Here is a 13465-nt window from a genome sequence, read left to right as displayed (position 1 = left end):
CGATGGGGTAGGGGCGGGCACCCAAATCAAGGAGTGGATTGCTGACCTGATAATATGCCAAGAGCGCCTTTACGACCTATGTAGAACTGCTACACATAGCCTCCAGGCCCAGGAATATATGGGCCCCATTGCAGTGCTACTTGATTGCCCATCCGAGGGACGCAAACTAATGTGATAAAGGGCATTGCGGTATGGAGTAAAATAAGAGTGCAATCCTAATAATTAGGGAAGGGAGAAGGGAGATGGTCACGATAATAAGTACGCCTAGCGATGCCAATTGTTGTAGGAGTGGACAAAATGTTTCAGACACGTATGTATATAGATGTTTAGATACACTCATATGAGTGAGGAGTAATATTGAAAAATTGTAAAAGGATGCAGAGACGGGTTGCCCAGGTACCCTGATATGTGTGTAGTAATCACTGTTATGTTGTACCGTTGCTGAGATTTGCTGGAGAGATCAAGAAATGTTTGTAATGTTGCGATGAACCTGATCTGTGTTTCACAAGGTTGTAAGATGCTGATGTTGAACCTGTAAACCTAAAAAACAAAATAAACAGAAGTTCTTTACTCTCCCTCATTTGAAGAAAATCAAACCCTTCATTCCACCTGAAGATTTCAAAAGGATCGTCCAATCTCTAGTACTCTCAAAAATTGACTGTGGTAACGCTATCCTCACAGGAACCCCTAAAGTACACCTAGCCCCACTCAGATCTGTGCTCCACTTAGCGGCCAGGCTAATCATGGACTATAAGGGTTTTGACAACATCTCCCCAGCCCTTAAGGCCCTTAATTGGCTGCCCATTGAAGGTAGATCCTCCTACAAGACAGAATGCTTTACGCATAAAGCTGTCCACCAAGATACCCCTTTATACCTCTCAAACAAAGTATAAAAAGCGGGTGACTCCAGACCGATGAGAAGCACTAACGCTCTCCACTTCGTCCCCCCTTTTCTAAAAAGAGAATCACACAATCACGCTCCTTCTCCGGAAATGCACCGATCATCTGGAATTCTCTCCCCAAAGACCTGAGATGTAACCCCTCCTACCTCAGCTTTAAAAAAAACCTCAATTTTCATTCTTCTCATCAAACATTGAGGTCCATAATCGCACCTCCGACCCTACACTCAGCCTTGATTCTCCATTACATCATCCCTTTTCCCTTGATTCTCCCTTACCCCATCCCTATCACTCAGCCTCCCCATCCTGATTCTCCTTTACCTCAACCCTACTCTCCTGACTCTCCTTTACCTCATCCCTATCTCTAACCTCTCCACCCTCTTTCTTATTTTTTATCCTGCTCACTCTCTCCCTTCCCCCGCCTCTCCCCTCTCCTACGTCTACTACCCCCTCTCCTCCAAAAATCTCTCGCTATATACTTTACCTCCTCTTCCCCAATTTTGGTTTTTACCCAGCTATTCTTATCTAATTTATTCCTCACCCTTAGCCCAATCCACAATCTTTTGTCTCCCACCTTTTACTTTTTACGTAACTTTACCTTGCTTCTTGTTACTGTTCAAAACAACCCTTCGTGGGAGCCTTCGCATATAATTGCTCCCTTCCCATTCTGTTTAACTAACTCTTTTTAATATTATCTCTCCGAATGCTCTGCTATAGCCTGTGCCTCCGATTACTGTTTAAATTAGCCCTCCGTGTATATTGCTCTTTGCCAATTTTGTTTTAATTACTTTGTTTTATATGAATGCTCTGCTACTGAATAACTGTTTCTTGTCTTATAATCCTTTGTACACTTGTAAAGCGCTCTGATGCCCCCTGGTCGAACCAGCGCTATATAAAACCTTTCAAATAAAGGTGTCAAGCTTAAGTTAATTGCATTTATTACATCGTGCAATGAAGTTCAAACTAGCAGGTAGGTCCACAGGGGAAACATCCTTTACAGCCCAACTTTTACAACGCACTACCATTATGACGCAACTTTTACAACGCAAGTCATTACAACAAATTGCGCTGGAGGGCGCTCTAGGATAGGGAATAGTTTAATTACTATCCAACACCTTCCCTACTATCCACGGGGACTGGATTTGGAATAGTAAATTAAACTATTCACTATCCAGCGCCCCCCAACGCAAGTCGTTGTAACGACTTGCGTTGTAAAAGTTGCGTCGTAATGACATGCGTTGTAAAAGCATGCGTTGTAATGACATACATCTGTCCACAGTGCATCGTGTTCCGTTTTGCAGGGGACATTGTGTTGTTCTGAGCTGAAGGTTTCTTTCAGCGATTTTAAATATTATGATTCTTTATCAGCTTCCACGTGTCCTTGTGTGTAAATGTGTGTGGTCTCTCCCTCTGTGCTTGAAAGAGGCACCCATCCGGTTGGTGCGGGAAATTTGCAGGTTCCAATGGGTTGTTGGTTTCCCCAGCACATTGCATGTAGATTATCCATGCTACTGGTGTAGAGCTGCTGTTGTGGGCTGGATCCAGTAATGCAAAGCTGGTCATTAGTATGACGACTTAGATAGCGTATGTCCTCAAATAATTAGCCCCATAATTGTGCCTCGGAGAATTTTCCATTCACTTTTTCACACTTATTTGTGTGTGTGACATTGTGCATGTGTCATTCATAATGAATGTAGCCTCGTCCTTGACAGCTGTGTCATGTGTGGGATGCATGACTTGGCTTCTGTCCTGTTGTGTCGAGTTGATTGGACTGTGTCCCTGGCCATGGTCCGTGTCTGTGGGAAGGGTCGAATGCTATCAGGCACATGCATCAATATTGCATTTTGCGATTCCTTAATTGCGAAAAATAAGGAATCGCAATTAAGGAATTGCAAACTGCAATGCATCAAGAAATCGCTATAAAAATAGAGATTTCTTAAAATTCCCTAATTGCGATCTCTAATTGAAAATCGCAATTAAGGAATACTTCCCCATCCATTCCTATGGGCCTAGAGGCCCATAGGAATTAATGCAAAGACATTCTTAATTTGCAATTCACCATTAAAAATTCGCAAATTAAGAATGCAATTTCAAGGGTGCCGGGGTGTCCAAAGGACACCCTGTTGCACCCCTGAAATCTGCTTAGGAGTACATTTTGCACACTCACATGCCACAAGGGCATGTGTGTGTGAAAAATGGAACTTTGAAAAATGCACTTTAGTGCATTTTTCAAACTTTTCGCAAATTACCATGAAGGTCAACTTCATGGTAATTTGCTCCCCTTATTTGCGAATTCGCAAATTTTTAAAGTTTGATGCATTGCATTTAAGGAATCTCAATTTGAGATTCCTTAAATGGAATCGCAATTTAAGAAATCGCAATTTTGCGATTTCTTAAATTGCAAAAATAACAAAAATGTTAATGCATCCCAAAAATTGGAATTGCATTCGTAAACGGATGAATTTTGCGAATCGCACCGTTTGCGAATGCAATTTCCTTTGATGCATGTGGCTGTATGTCTTAAAGATATTCGCTTACAAAAGTAACAATGGTTCTGTCGGGTGAATTTTTTTTAAACAATTGAACAAATCATTGGTTACTCCTAGGGAACGATCAGTCATAAGCAACACACACAAAAGCCCATGCGGGGTATTTTAGGTTTTTTTTATAAAAAATTGCGTCATTTATATAAATACCCAAGAACATTTGTAAGGCTGTCGAGGCACACAGTAAAATACAATTTGTGACAAGGTGACATGGGGTGCTCAGTGATATAGTGATAGTGCGTAATATGTACAGGGTGGCTAAAAGGATTCAAAAACTTAGAAGGCCAGAAGACGAATATTTTAAGTAGTTCTGAGCACTGAGCCAATGAGTATTTTCGCAGAAGCTTGCAATTGGTCCAGGGGATCGTGTTAATGTTTCAAAAAATAGGGAACACTTCATGAATTTGTGTGTCATCCTTGCGCAGGGGCCATGCTAATCTACTCTGTATCGTTCCAATTTTAGTATATGTGCTGCCGAAGCGAGCAAGGATATTCGCGCCACTCTGAATTGCTGTGTGGTCATCAGTCAAGAATATGTAGATAGAGCAGGAAATATTTTGGTTTTAGGCATATACAAACTATGCCTTGCCTTTTGTGATATGTTCATGATTGTTTGATTGTTTACTTATTTACTTATTTTTGTAGGATTTTTGATAAAGCGCACCATCATTTCTTTCAGTCACCTCAACCTACTAATTAGTGTCTTGCAGAGTTCTTGTATGAAATGTTAGACACTAAGGGGCACATGCATCAAAGGTTTTTGCGATCGCAAATGGTGCGATTCGCAAAAATCGTCCGTTTGTGATTGCAAATTGACCTTTGGAGATGCATAAAAGTGTTTTCTATGCGCAATTTAAGAATTAGCAATTATTTATGAATTCCTAAGTTGCGATTGTATTTAAGGAATCACAATTTGTGATTCCTTAAATGCAATGCTACAAGCACTTTCAAATAGTGATTTCACTATTTGGGACTGCAAATTACAGACAAATCAAATCAAATCAAAAAGCACTTTATTCGGTTTCATACATGAAAACCAAAAAAGTTACATAGCATATAAATGACCTAAAAACATGATATAATAAAATTACATACAATTCATAACAATACAAAATACCCTACAGATAAAATTAATATACAAGTCATACAACATAAAACAGGGGGAAGATACCGCTAGATGAAGATACTACATTTCCATACAAGCCCTTGTTCTCACAGTGGATTTCAAATAATCCACGATAAAAAATATGCAGTCTGCCTTCAACAGTTGCAGATACAAGAACGCTGGACGAACCTGATTAAAATGTAAGTTCTTTAAAAGGGGAGTTAAAAAATATCTCCGTGGTACCTCATAGAATTTACAAAACATCATTAAGTGTAGCAGATTCTGCGGAGACTCACCGTCGCAGCCACTGGGTGCTAACACCTGGCCTCTGCTGCACCCTTTTGGGACAGCGAGTAGCAAATGAAACATAGCCACACGAAATCTGGCCAGTAAAAAACGCTTGTATGTGGACAGGGACCCCAGGAGATATGGCTCTGTTGATGGATCTGTTTTTAGCATAAGGAATTTGCGAACACTGGGCTTTTGCACTTCTAACTCATCCCTTTCTAACTTCCTTCAGCTACTAAAGGCATTCTTAACAAAATCCACATCCTTTTGTACAATCAAATCTGACTTTGAGAAAAGTTCAGGACGCCCCAACTCTTCAAAGCAACCCCTAATATATTTCAACCATGGTATACACATCATGTGGTCGAGGCTCATACAATCAAGCAAAACCCGCTGGCTGAAGGCTAGCTCCTTATTCAGCCAACACTTGAGCCAGAACACTAGAGGGTGCAAAGCCAAAGTATCACATAAAAAAGGTACACCCAGTTCCTTGTGAGCCACCATGTTCAATAAGCCGCATGGCACACCTAGCAAACACTTTAAAAATGTATTCTCGACCACTTGTAATACATCTGTGCTAGTGTACTCCCAAAATTATTTCGTTGCCATAACACGCTCTTGCTATGCTTTTTGCCTGATAAATCTTCAACATGGCTGCAATTGGGCACTTGCCCACCTTTGTAGCGAAGTTGAAGATTGCCGTGTTAATTCTGGTGAGCTCACCCCTTTTCTCCTGCATCACCGGCCTCCACTTCAAGCGATCATCCACTAGAGTACCCAGGTAAGAGAAGACAGACGTCAGTGGGACCTCTTCGGGACCAACAGAAAAGACAAACTTTCTCCTTGGCCGGATCCCAACCTGCATTATATACAATTTAGCGTTGTTTATTGCTAGGTCTCGAGTCCCCATAAAATTCAGGAATGCATCAAGCAGGAATTAGAGTCCCCTAGCCGTTCTAGCTATGAGAACCGCATTGCCTGCATATAATAGAACGGGGAGACCCCGTTGGCTCACATACAGGAAGTCTGCCCCAGTACTGACCAACACTCTATCCAGATCATTTATATAGAGGTTAAACAAGAAGGGTGCCAAAATGCAACCTGATGTACACCCCTGCCAATTTTAAAGTCCCTTGAGACACGAAGGTCCTGAGCAGATCTAACATTCGCCTCGGTGGCCCTATGCATATCCTCTAGGAAGTTAACAAGGTTATCCTCCACCACCATGGCCCTTATGGACTGCCACAACTTGGTCCGGATGATGCAGTCAAATGCGGAAGAAAGGTCCATGGAGGCCATGTAGATCGTACCTGGGCGAGCAATCGTGTACTTAGCATGGATCATATAGAGAGTAAGGCATTGGGCCACAGTTGATCGCCCAGTCGAAACCCGTACTGAATATCAGAGATAATATTATGCTCCTCTGCCCAGGTTGTTAACCTTTCTAGTAACACCCTTCCTATGACCTTTACAACTGAGTCTAGGAGGGAAATCGGTCTGTAGCAATGGCTGCTATTTCGGCCCCCTTCTTGAACACCAGCACAATAGTCGAGGTAGAACAGGAATCAGGACAACCATCCCTGGCTGCAGCATTAAACACGGCCACGAGAACCGGTGCCCTAAAAAGTGGATCTGATTTAAAGAGGTCCGGGGGGGATACCGTCCGGACCTGGCTCCTTGTTCCCCGTCAGTCTGACAATCTCAACCTTGACCTCCTTCAGCTCAAAAACCACAGAGGCTATATCAGCCACCGTAACTTTTCTGTTGGGGTTGGTCTGTGCAGCCTTTAAACATACATTGAAAATGGGATACCCATTCTTCCTCGGTTATATGGGAACCAATATCACTTGCTGTAGCTTTCTCAAATAGCGGGCTATTGACAATACCCCAAAACCTTGAACTATTGCCAAGTGTGCACGTCTCTAACAGATCCCTCCAGTCTTCCTCCTCCAGCACACCCCTACGTGTGGCCAAAACATGTTTATATTCTTTCCGGCAGGCACGTATCATTGGTGGGTTTCTTGACGTGACTTTCAGAACAGCGCCGCCTGGGTACAAGATGAATCAAACCATATTGGGTTTGAATTAACCACCCTAGATAGAGGTGCACTCAAGAGTTCCCCTACCCTTCAAATGATGACATGAAAGACATTAAGGACATTGTTCGGGGCGGTTCCCAATATGACACAGATCGCTAATTCGGCCACACATGAAGAAGGAACAAAAATTTTACTGTATGGAGCAGAGAGCGACATTAGTGTCATTAGGTCAAATTCATTAAGCAAATTGGGGTATATTAAAATCACCCAACACCATTAGGTCATGTAATATAAACCCACATGTCTGCCTTATATAAGAACCCAACTGGGCGATGTTACATTCCCCCAAAGTGCATGACGTCACGTTATAAAAATGTATCAAGTCCATACTAGCAGCCCCTTTGTTAGACCTGTCTGGCCTTGAGCGTAGCCCTCCTATTATTTATTTATTTTGTCCCCTTTTTGCCCCTCATACCCTTCTCATCTTTTTGTGTCCACTAGATTTTTATGGTGTTGGCCTGGGGGATAGATGTTCTTTCGCCCTCATGATTTTTCACCTCAGGCCTAGGTGCCTTCATGACAGGAATTCACTTAGTTCAACAAAATGGTGGTTTTCAACTGTCACAACTGCCACACCTGGGAACTGTCCCATAGGATAGAATAGGGCATTCCAGAACCTTCTGGTCCCTTCTGGACCTCTGAGGGTCAGCCTATATAAGGGGAATGCTGGACAGCCATTTTGTCTTGCAGTGTAGGCTGGCTGGAGTTAAGGCTGAAGCATAAGGCGGGGGTAGGATCATCAGAGGGATGACCTCCCATTGTAGGGACGCTCCTTACTGGTTCACCACCCTTCTCCCCTTGTAGTTGCTGACCTGACCCTGCCTGAGGAAATCCTGAAGACCCTGGGCACCTATTCTCATCCGGTCCCAGAGGAAAGAGTGGGTGAGAGAGGTTGCACTGGAGTGAAGCTCCTTCCACTGCCCAGTGAGGAAAAGGGGTCCTGGTGCAGATTAAGAGAGAGGGATTCCTGTGTGCCTTTATCAAAAACCACAAGAACAGAGTGAAAAGGAGGACTCATCAGGCATCCAACCGAGCCCCCCTCCCCTTTCTGTTGTTACCTGGGGTGTTGATTCGCCTCATCAGGGGTAGTGGGATTATCCTGGTTGGGGCTAGAACCGAGTGCCTGGCGCGGTGTCGCCGAGTGAACTGGCCGCATAGTGAAGGCTGCCCCCATCTCCCTGTGTCTGGTGACTGAAGCGGTAGGATTGCGTGAGGAATTCCACCATTCTCCCCCCCTTCCCGCACTGCGCAGGCCCTGCTGACTGAACGCAAGTGCCGGAGCGTGGGCGGAACCAGAGGAGGAGGTCCCGCGAAGACGAGCAGACTCCGGCCTCGAGCCACTACTCCCCCACGCATGCCCGGTCGAGCCGCTTCCCTCAAGGAAGGCGGAGATACCACCGGAGGAGGAAGCGGGCGGAAAGCGAGCATCGGCTCTTCTCTGCTTGTGTGCCCTTCTTTCCCTGCTCTAGCTCCAACACGGAGGAGCTGGTTTTAGCGGGAGAGGAGAGTCGAGGAGCCAACAGGCCGTGCTGAGTGCCATAGTGTGGTCTTGTTCCTTTCTCTTTTCCCCCCCTGACAATCGGAGACACAGGCCCGGCGGGCTCAGCACAAAGAAGTAAGGCGTGTATGAGAGGGGGAAGTTGGAGACAGTAGATTGACAGATAAAGAGGGCAGAGGAGCAAAGTCTATTGATTGGTCAAACGAGGATTGAGCTAAACTGAGCAGAACCCTTCAAGACTTCCACAAGGGTCTTCGTAGATCGGTTGCTTAATGCTGACTATGTAAATTTTGGTTTATTACCCTCATTGAGACAGATCTAAAGGAGAGCAAGTGCAGGAATAAGTGAAGTGGAAAGTTCTAGCCACCTCTTCTTAGTGCCATGGATGGGGGGAAAAATGATATTAACCTCTATTAGAGGTTCTGAGTCTTGCTGAACTGGTAGAGGTGTAGATACTACCCCCTGAGAACCAATGTAATGTCCTTTTGTGCTGAAAACGTTGAATTGTGAGATTTCTTTGCAGCTTGCAGGAACTTTCCTGTTCGAATGTGTTCTACTGAACTGTGCTAACTAAAGATAAATGATAGAGAAGAGACCAGGGTAATATTTTCATAAAGCACACGTATTTTCATACAAAAGTTGGTGTAGTGTTTCTTTTTGAGTGGAATTGCTATGAGTTACTGCTGGGTGGTATTCAACCTTTACACATGAGCTTCTGGAATTGACTGTCTTACTCTAGGCCAGGCTACCCTAGGTGACCTGACAACTTTAGGTCCAACATATTGGTGTCTAGCGGTGGGATGGTGACGGTGGTTGCGACTACTCTGCAGTAACTAAGTGTAATCCACTAACCTACACCTGGAGTTTTCTCCTAGCGGCCTTCCTAATTTTTACTTTTGCTTTTTCCAAATTAATTCCTGGTGGTGGGGTGGAGGTAGCTTCAGGTTGCCCTTGTAACTCTATTCTTTTTGTGTGTTTGACCTTGAATTGCCCTTAGCAACATGGAATTTACACTGGAAGAACTGGACACTTATTCTGTGGCCCAGCTAAAAGATTTCTGCCAACAAATGGGGGTGCTTTTTAAGCGTGGTGCCAAGAAGGGGGAACTCCAGACCAGTTTGAGGGCTTGGGTGGAAGCACACAGAGAAGGGAAGGAGGAGGATGAGGGGACGGACCGGGACACGGTCATAGGGGTAGAGGGATTGTTCCAACCAGAGGTGGGAAACCTACTCCCAGGACCAATGACCTACTCTAGGAGGGGCAGTAGTGTCTCCGGAGGAAGCTTGACTGAAGCGGAACTCACAGACAGGAGAGAAAAGAGGCAACTGAAATGGGAATTGGCCAGGCTAGAACAGGAGAGGGAGGAGCGCAGGATGGCTCATGAATTCAAACTAAAAGAGTTAGAACTCCAGGCCCTGCAACGGGGACCCTCTCCTACTCCAAATGGTGGCAGCGAATTTAGAGAACCAACCAGGGAGACCAGACCCTACCTGCCTAAGGATATAGTGGCCAGCTATAGTCAGGGGGACGATATAGCCAAATGGCTGGCTGCCTATGAGGTCTCCTTAAGAGCCCATGGGATGGATGTATGTCGTTACAACGCATACTTTTACTCCGCGTACCATTACAACGCGGTATTTACAACGCATACCGCTACAACGCATAGCGCTTTGGGGTGCTGGATAGTGGTAAGTATAATTTACTATTCTAACTCCAGTCCTCGTGGACCCTAGGGAAGGTGTTGGATAGTAAATTAAACTTACCTCTTATCCTAGAGCGCCCCCCAGCGCAATGCGTTGTAACGGTATGCGTTGTAATGCCCGCGTTGTAGTGGTAGTGCGGAGTAAAAGATGCGTTGTAACGGGTGAATACCCATGGGATCCAGGAAAAGCACTGGGGGGTGGGTTGTACAAGTATATGCCTCTTACTGGTCGAGACACCTTGTTAGCTTTAGAACCAGAGGAGCAGACCAACTACCCCACCATGAAGCTAGCCTTGATCAGGAAGTTTGGGCTAACCCCAGAAAAGTATCGCCAAAAGTTCAGGGGGAGCCACAAGTTAAGCACCCAGAACTGGGTGGATTTCCTGGATTATGCGAGGAAGGCATTGGAGGGCTGGGTACAGGGCAGTGAGGTGAAGGATTATGAGGGGTTGTATGATCTATTTTTGAAAGAGCACCTACTCGAGAAATGCTTTCCCGAGCTGCGCCAACACCTGGTGGACAGCAAGCTGACCAACCACCGGAAGCTTGCAGAGGAGGCGGACATCTGGGCAAGTACCCGGGTGTCCTCAAAGGGGACTGGAGGGGATTCCCAAAAGGCCAAACAGGGCGCCCCTCAGAAGAAGGAGGGGGGAGACAAAAAGCGGGAGTTCTCTAAAGGTCCCCAAAACAATTTCCAGGGAAAGGGAACAGGTTTCACCCCAAGGCTAACCCGCCCAGAAACCCTCATCCTGGCCAAAGCCAGCAGCCAAGGGTTGTCCACTGCTTCGAGTGTGGTGGTGTTGGACAATATAAAGGAGATGTCAGATGCCCAAAGAGACCACCCCCTCCCACCGGAGGAAAAACCCCGGGAGTAGGTAGTGTAGCGCTCGGGGAGGAGTTGCCCTTAGATAAGGGGGGTGAGTGGAGAGGTGTGGCTCACTGGTTAGAGGCGGCAGACCCGAGTGCAGAGAACGGCCCGGGACCAGGGTTCGATTCCCGACGCGGCAGGGTCGCGGACCAGGATCAGCGGACTGATAATTCTCGCATCGGTGCCTACTCCGACCTGGGAGCACACTCGGCAACTCTGGGCATTAGCTTGCCTCATCTCCACAACGGCCCCACACAAACGCCGGGGATGCCTGGTTTCACCTTGGAGACCCCCAGGAGGGACTATCTCACAGGGAAAGCCAGGACGGGTTCCCCAGCGGTCTATAGCGCTACGAGGCCTCCGGGTAGCAGTGCGCTTTACAAGACACAACAATTTACAATTTACAAAGTGGGTGGGTGTCACCTTAGTGTCCCTGGGAGAACGGGAGATGGTTCCTAAGATCCAGGTGCCCCCAAATACTGCTAAGTATGGGCAATGGATCACCATCAATGGCCAGAGAGGGGAGGCTCTGAGAGATACAGGAGCCAGTATGACTATGGTGAGAAGTCAACTGGTGTCTCCGGAGCAGGTGGTTCCCAATGTACTCCACCCCGCCGCGATGGCTGACGGCAGAATGGGCCACTATCCCGTGGCTGAGGTTCCCATTGAGTGGGAAGGGGTTGCAGGTTCACTTCGAGTTGCCGTAAGCCCTGCCGTGCCAGTTGATTGTCTGCTGGGGAATGACATGGAGCACAATGCTTGGAGAGAGGTGGAATACCGGACGCACTCTGCGATGCTGGGTACACCTGACTGGGCCTGTGTAAGCACAAGGTCTGCGACTGCCCGGGGAAGGAGTTCGCCTGGGTTGGATTTGAAAAAAGGCCAAGGTGCACCACGTCAACACTTAGGGAAATAACTATTTTCAGTGAAATAAACAGTAATAATCATATCAGAAAGATTTTTCTTCATGTAGTTTTGAGATTTCTTTATTTAGTTCAGATGGTTAAAATATACAGGATCTACAGCCGACGCGTTTCGTCCACAAGGGACTTCTTCAGGGCTGTTACATAAACGAGACACAATATACAAAACATACAATTAAAATCTTTTGAAGTTAAAAATGTGGTCTTTTCTTCATAAAAACAACAACAAAAGTACAGTGAATGCCAGGCTTCCTCATTGATATTTAATAACATTTAATAATGGAACATGTTCTGATTTCCTAATGCCAACAGGTAACATTTTACCTAGAACTAACTTGATGGTGCTCTATAACTGCAATTTGATATCTTATTTTGAAACAAAGCATATTTCACATTTTATCAAAAACGAATTTCTAGGTTGTTTTGTATTTTTATTTTTACAAGCTCTTTTTGGGTGTCTAAGCTTGAGAACAATAACTGGTTACATTTTTCTTTTCTCATTATACCGTTTCTTTTGACAGCATGATGCTCCAGTCAACATTACTCTTGCTATATAAGAGAGTGCTACTTTTGTCTCAAAGTCATATTTCACTCCATGTCATATTAACCTGATGCTTGACAAACCGCATCCCCCTCATCAAGTGTCTAATTAACATTTTTCACCTAAAAGCTTTATATTCCTTAAAAGCAACTCTTTAAACAAATGCCCTATCTTCAGATTATGAAGGGAGCACACCAGAAACTACCCATGGTGTATTGAGCCCAAGAACGGAAATAAAGATGAAGCAAAGCAAACATACCAGGATAGTCAGATGTTGATGGTGTCCCTGGTTTCTGGACCGTAGGTGAAGGATAAATGAATCAATCCGGATAACTATATTAATCATCCGATGGTATCTAGAAGTGATCAAGGAAAGTAGAGTAGGTGAAAGGGGAGGGAGAATGGGGGTCGTAGTCAAGCATATTAATAAGAGTCCCATATCGAAACTCTTGGCTTGGTCAGGACTAACTACCTACCATGTGTAATTCAGGTTTAGATCCAATTGTATAACTGGCGTTAGAGAGTTCAGCTGTCATCAAAATTGCACCATTAATATCAGGTGTTGGAATGTCTTGTGTTCAAGCCACCTATAAAATGGACACAAGAGATCAGTCTAGCCCACTGAGATACTAGCGGAAAGAATCCAACCTATTCCGGTATTGGAGGCTAACCAACAACAGGATACCGTTGTGATAGATATATTAAGCACCTCTCACTTACATCAAAAGTGAGGACAATACTCCAATAGTAGTGGAACCAGGGTAGAAAGATAATGGAGACCTCCGTATAGGATCTGTAGAAAGGCAATAAAAGGAAAGGATATATTTACTTATAATCTAGAATAGGGGGGGTGAAGTGGAGAGTTTGTAACCTAGTTGCTAGCCATGCGTCTGTCTTATTAAGTTAGTCAATATATTTAAAGTCTAGCATGGTCATTGTGAATATCATGAAGATGTAACTGCCCACTTAAGTCAGATCTACATTTGAGAGACCGGG

At 45.0% G+C, this 13465-nt stretch overlaps 1 protein-coding gene and 1 non-coding gene across 4 annotated transcripts in view; one reads left to right on the top strand and one right to left on the bottom strand.

Moving 5' to 3' along the window:
• Positions 1–13465, top strand: part of PIK3AP1 (phosphoinositide-3-kinase adaptor protein 1) — a 1689354-nt gene that overhangs the window by 1495154 nt on the left and 180735 nt on the right. The window lies entirely within an intron of this gene.
• Positions 3826–3932, bottom strand: LOC147711661 (U6 spliceosomal RNA). Its single transcript, XR_015296224.1, has one exon. It is a non-coding gene; the product is annotated as a U6 spliceosomal RNA (small nuclear RNA).

This window comes from Lissotriton vulgaris, chromosome 5, assembly GCF_964263255.1.
Source record: "Lissotriton vulgaris chromosome 5, aLisVul1.2, whole genome shotgun sequence".
NCBI lineage: Eukaryota > Metazoa > Chordata > Amphibia > Caudata > Salamandridae > Lissotriton > Lissotriton vulgaris.
Note: the sequence above shows the minus strand (reverse complement) of the source record. Positions and strands in the feature narration are given on the sequence as shown.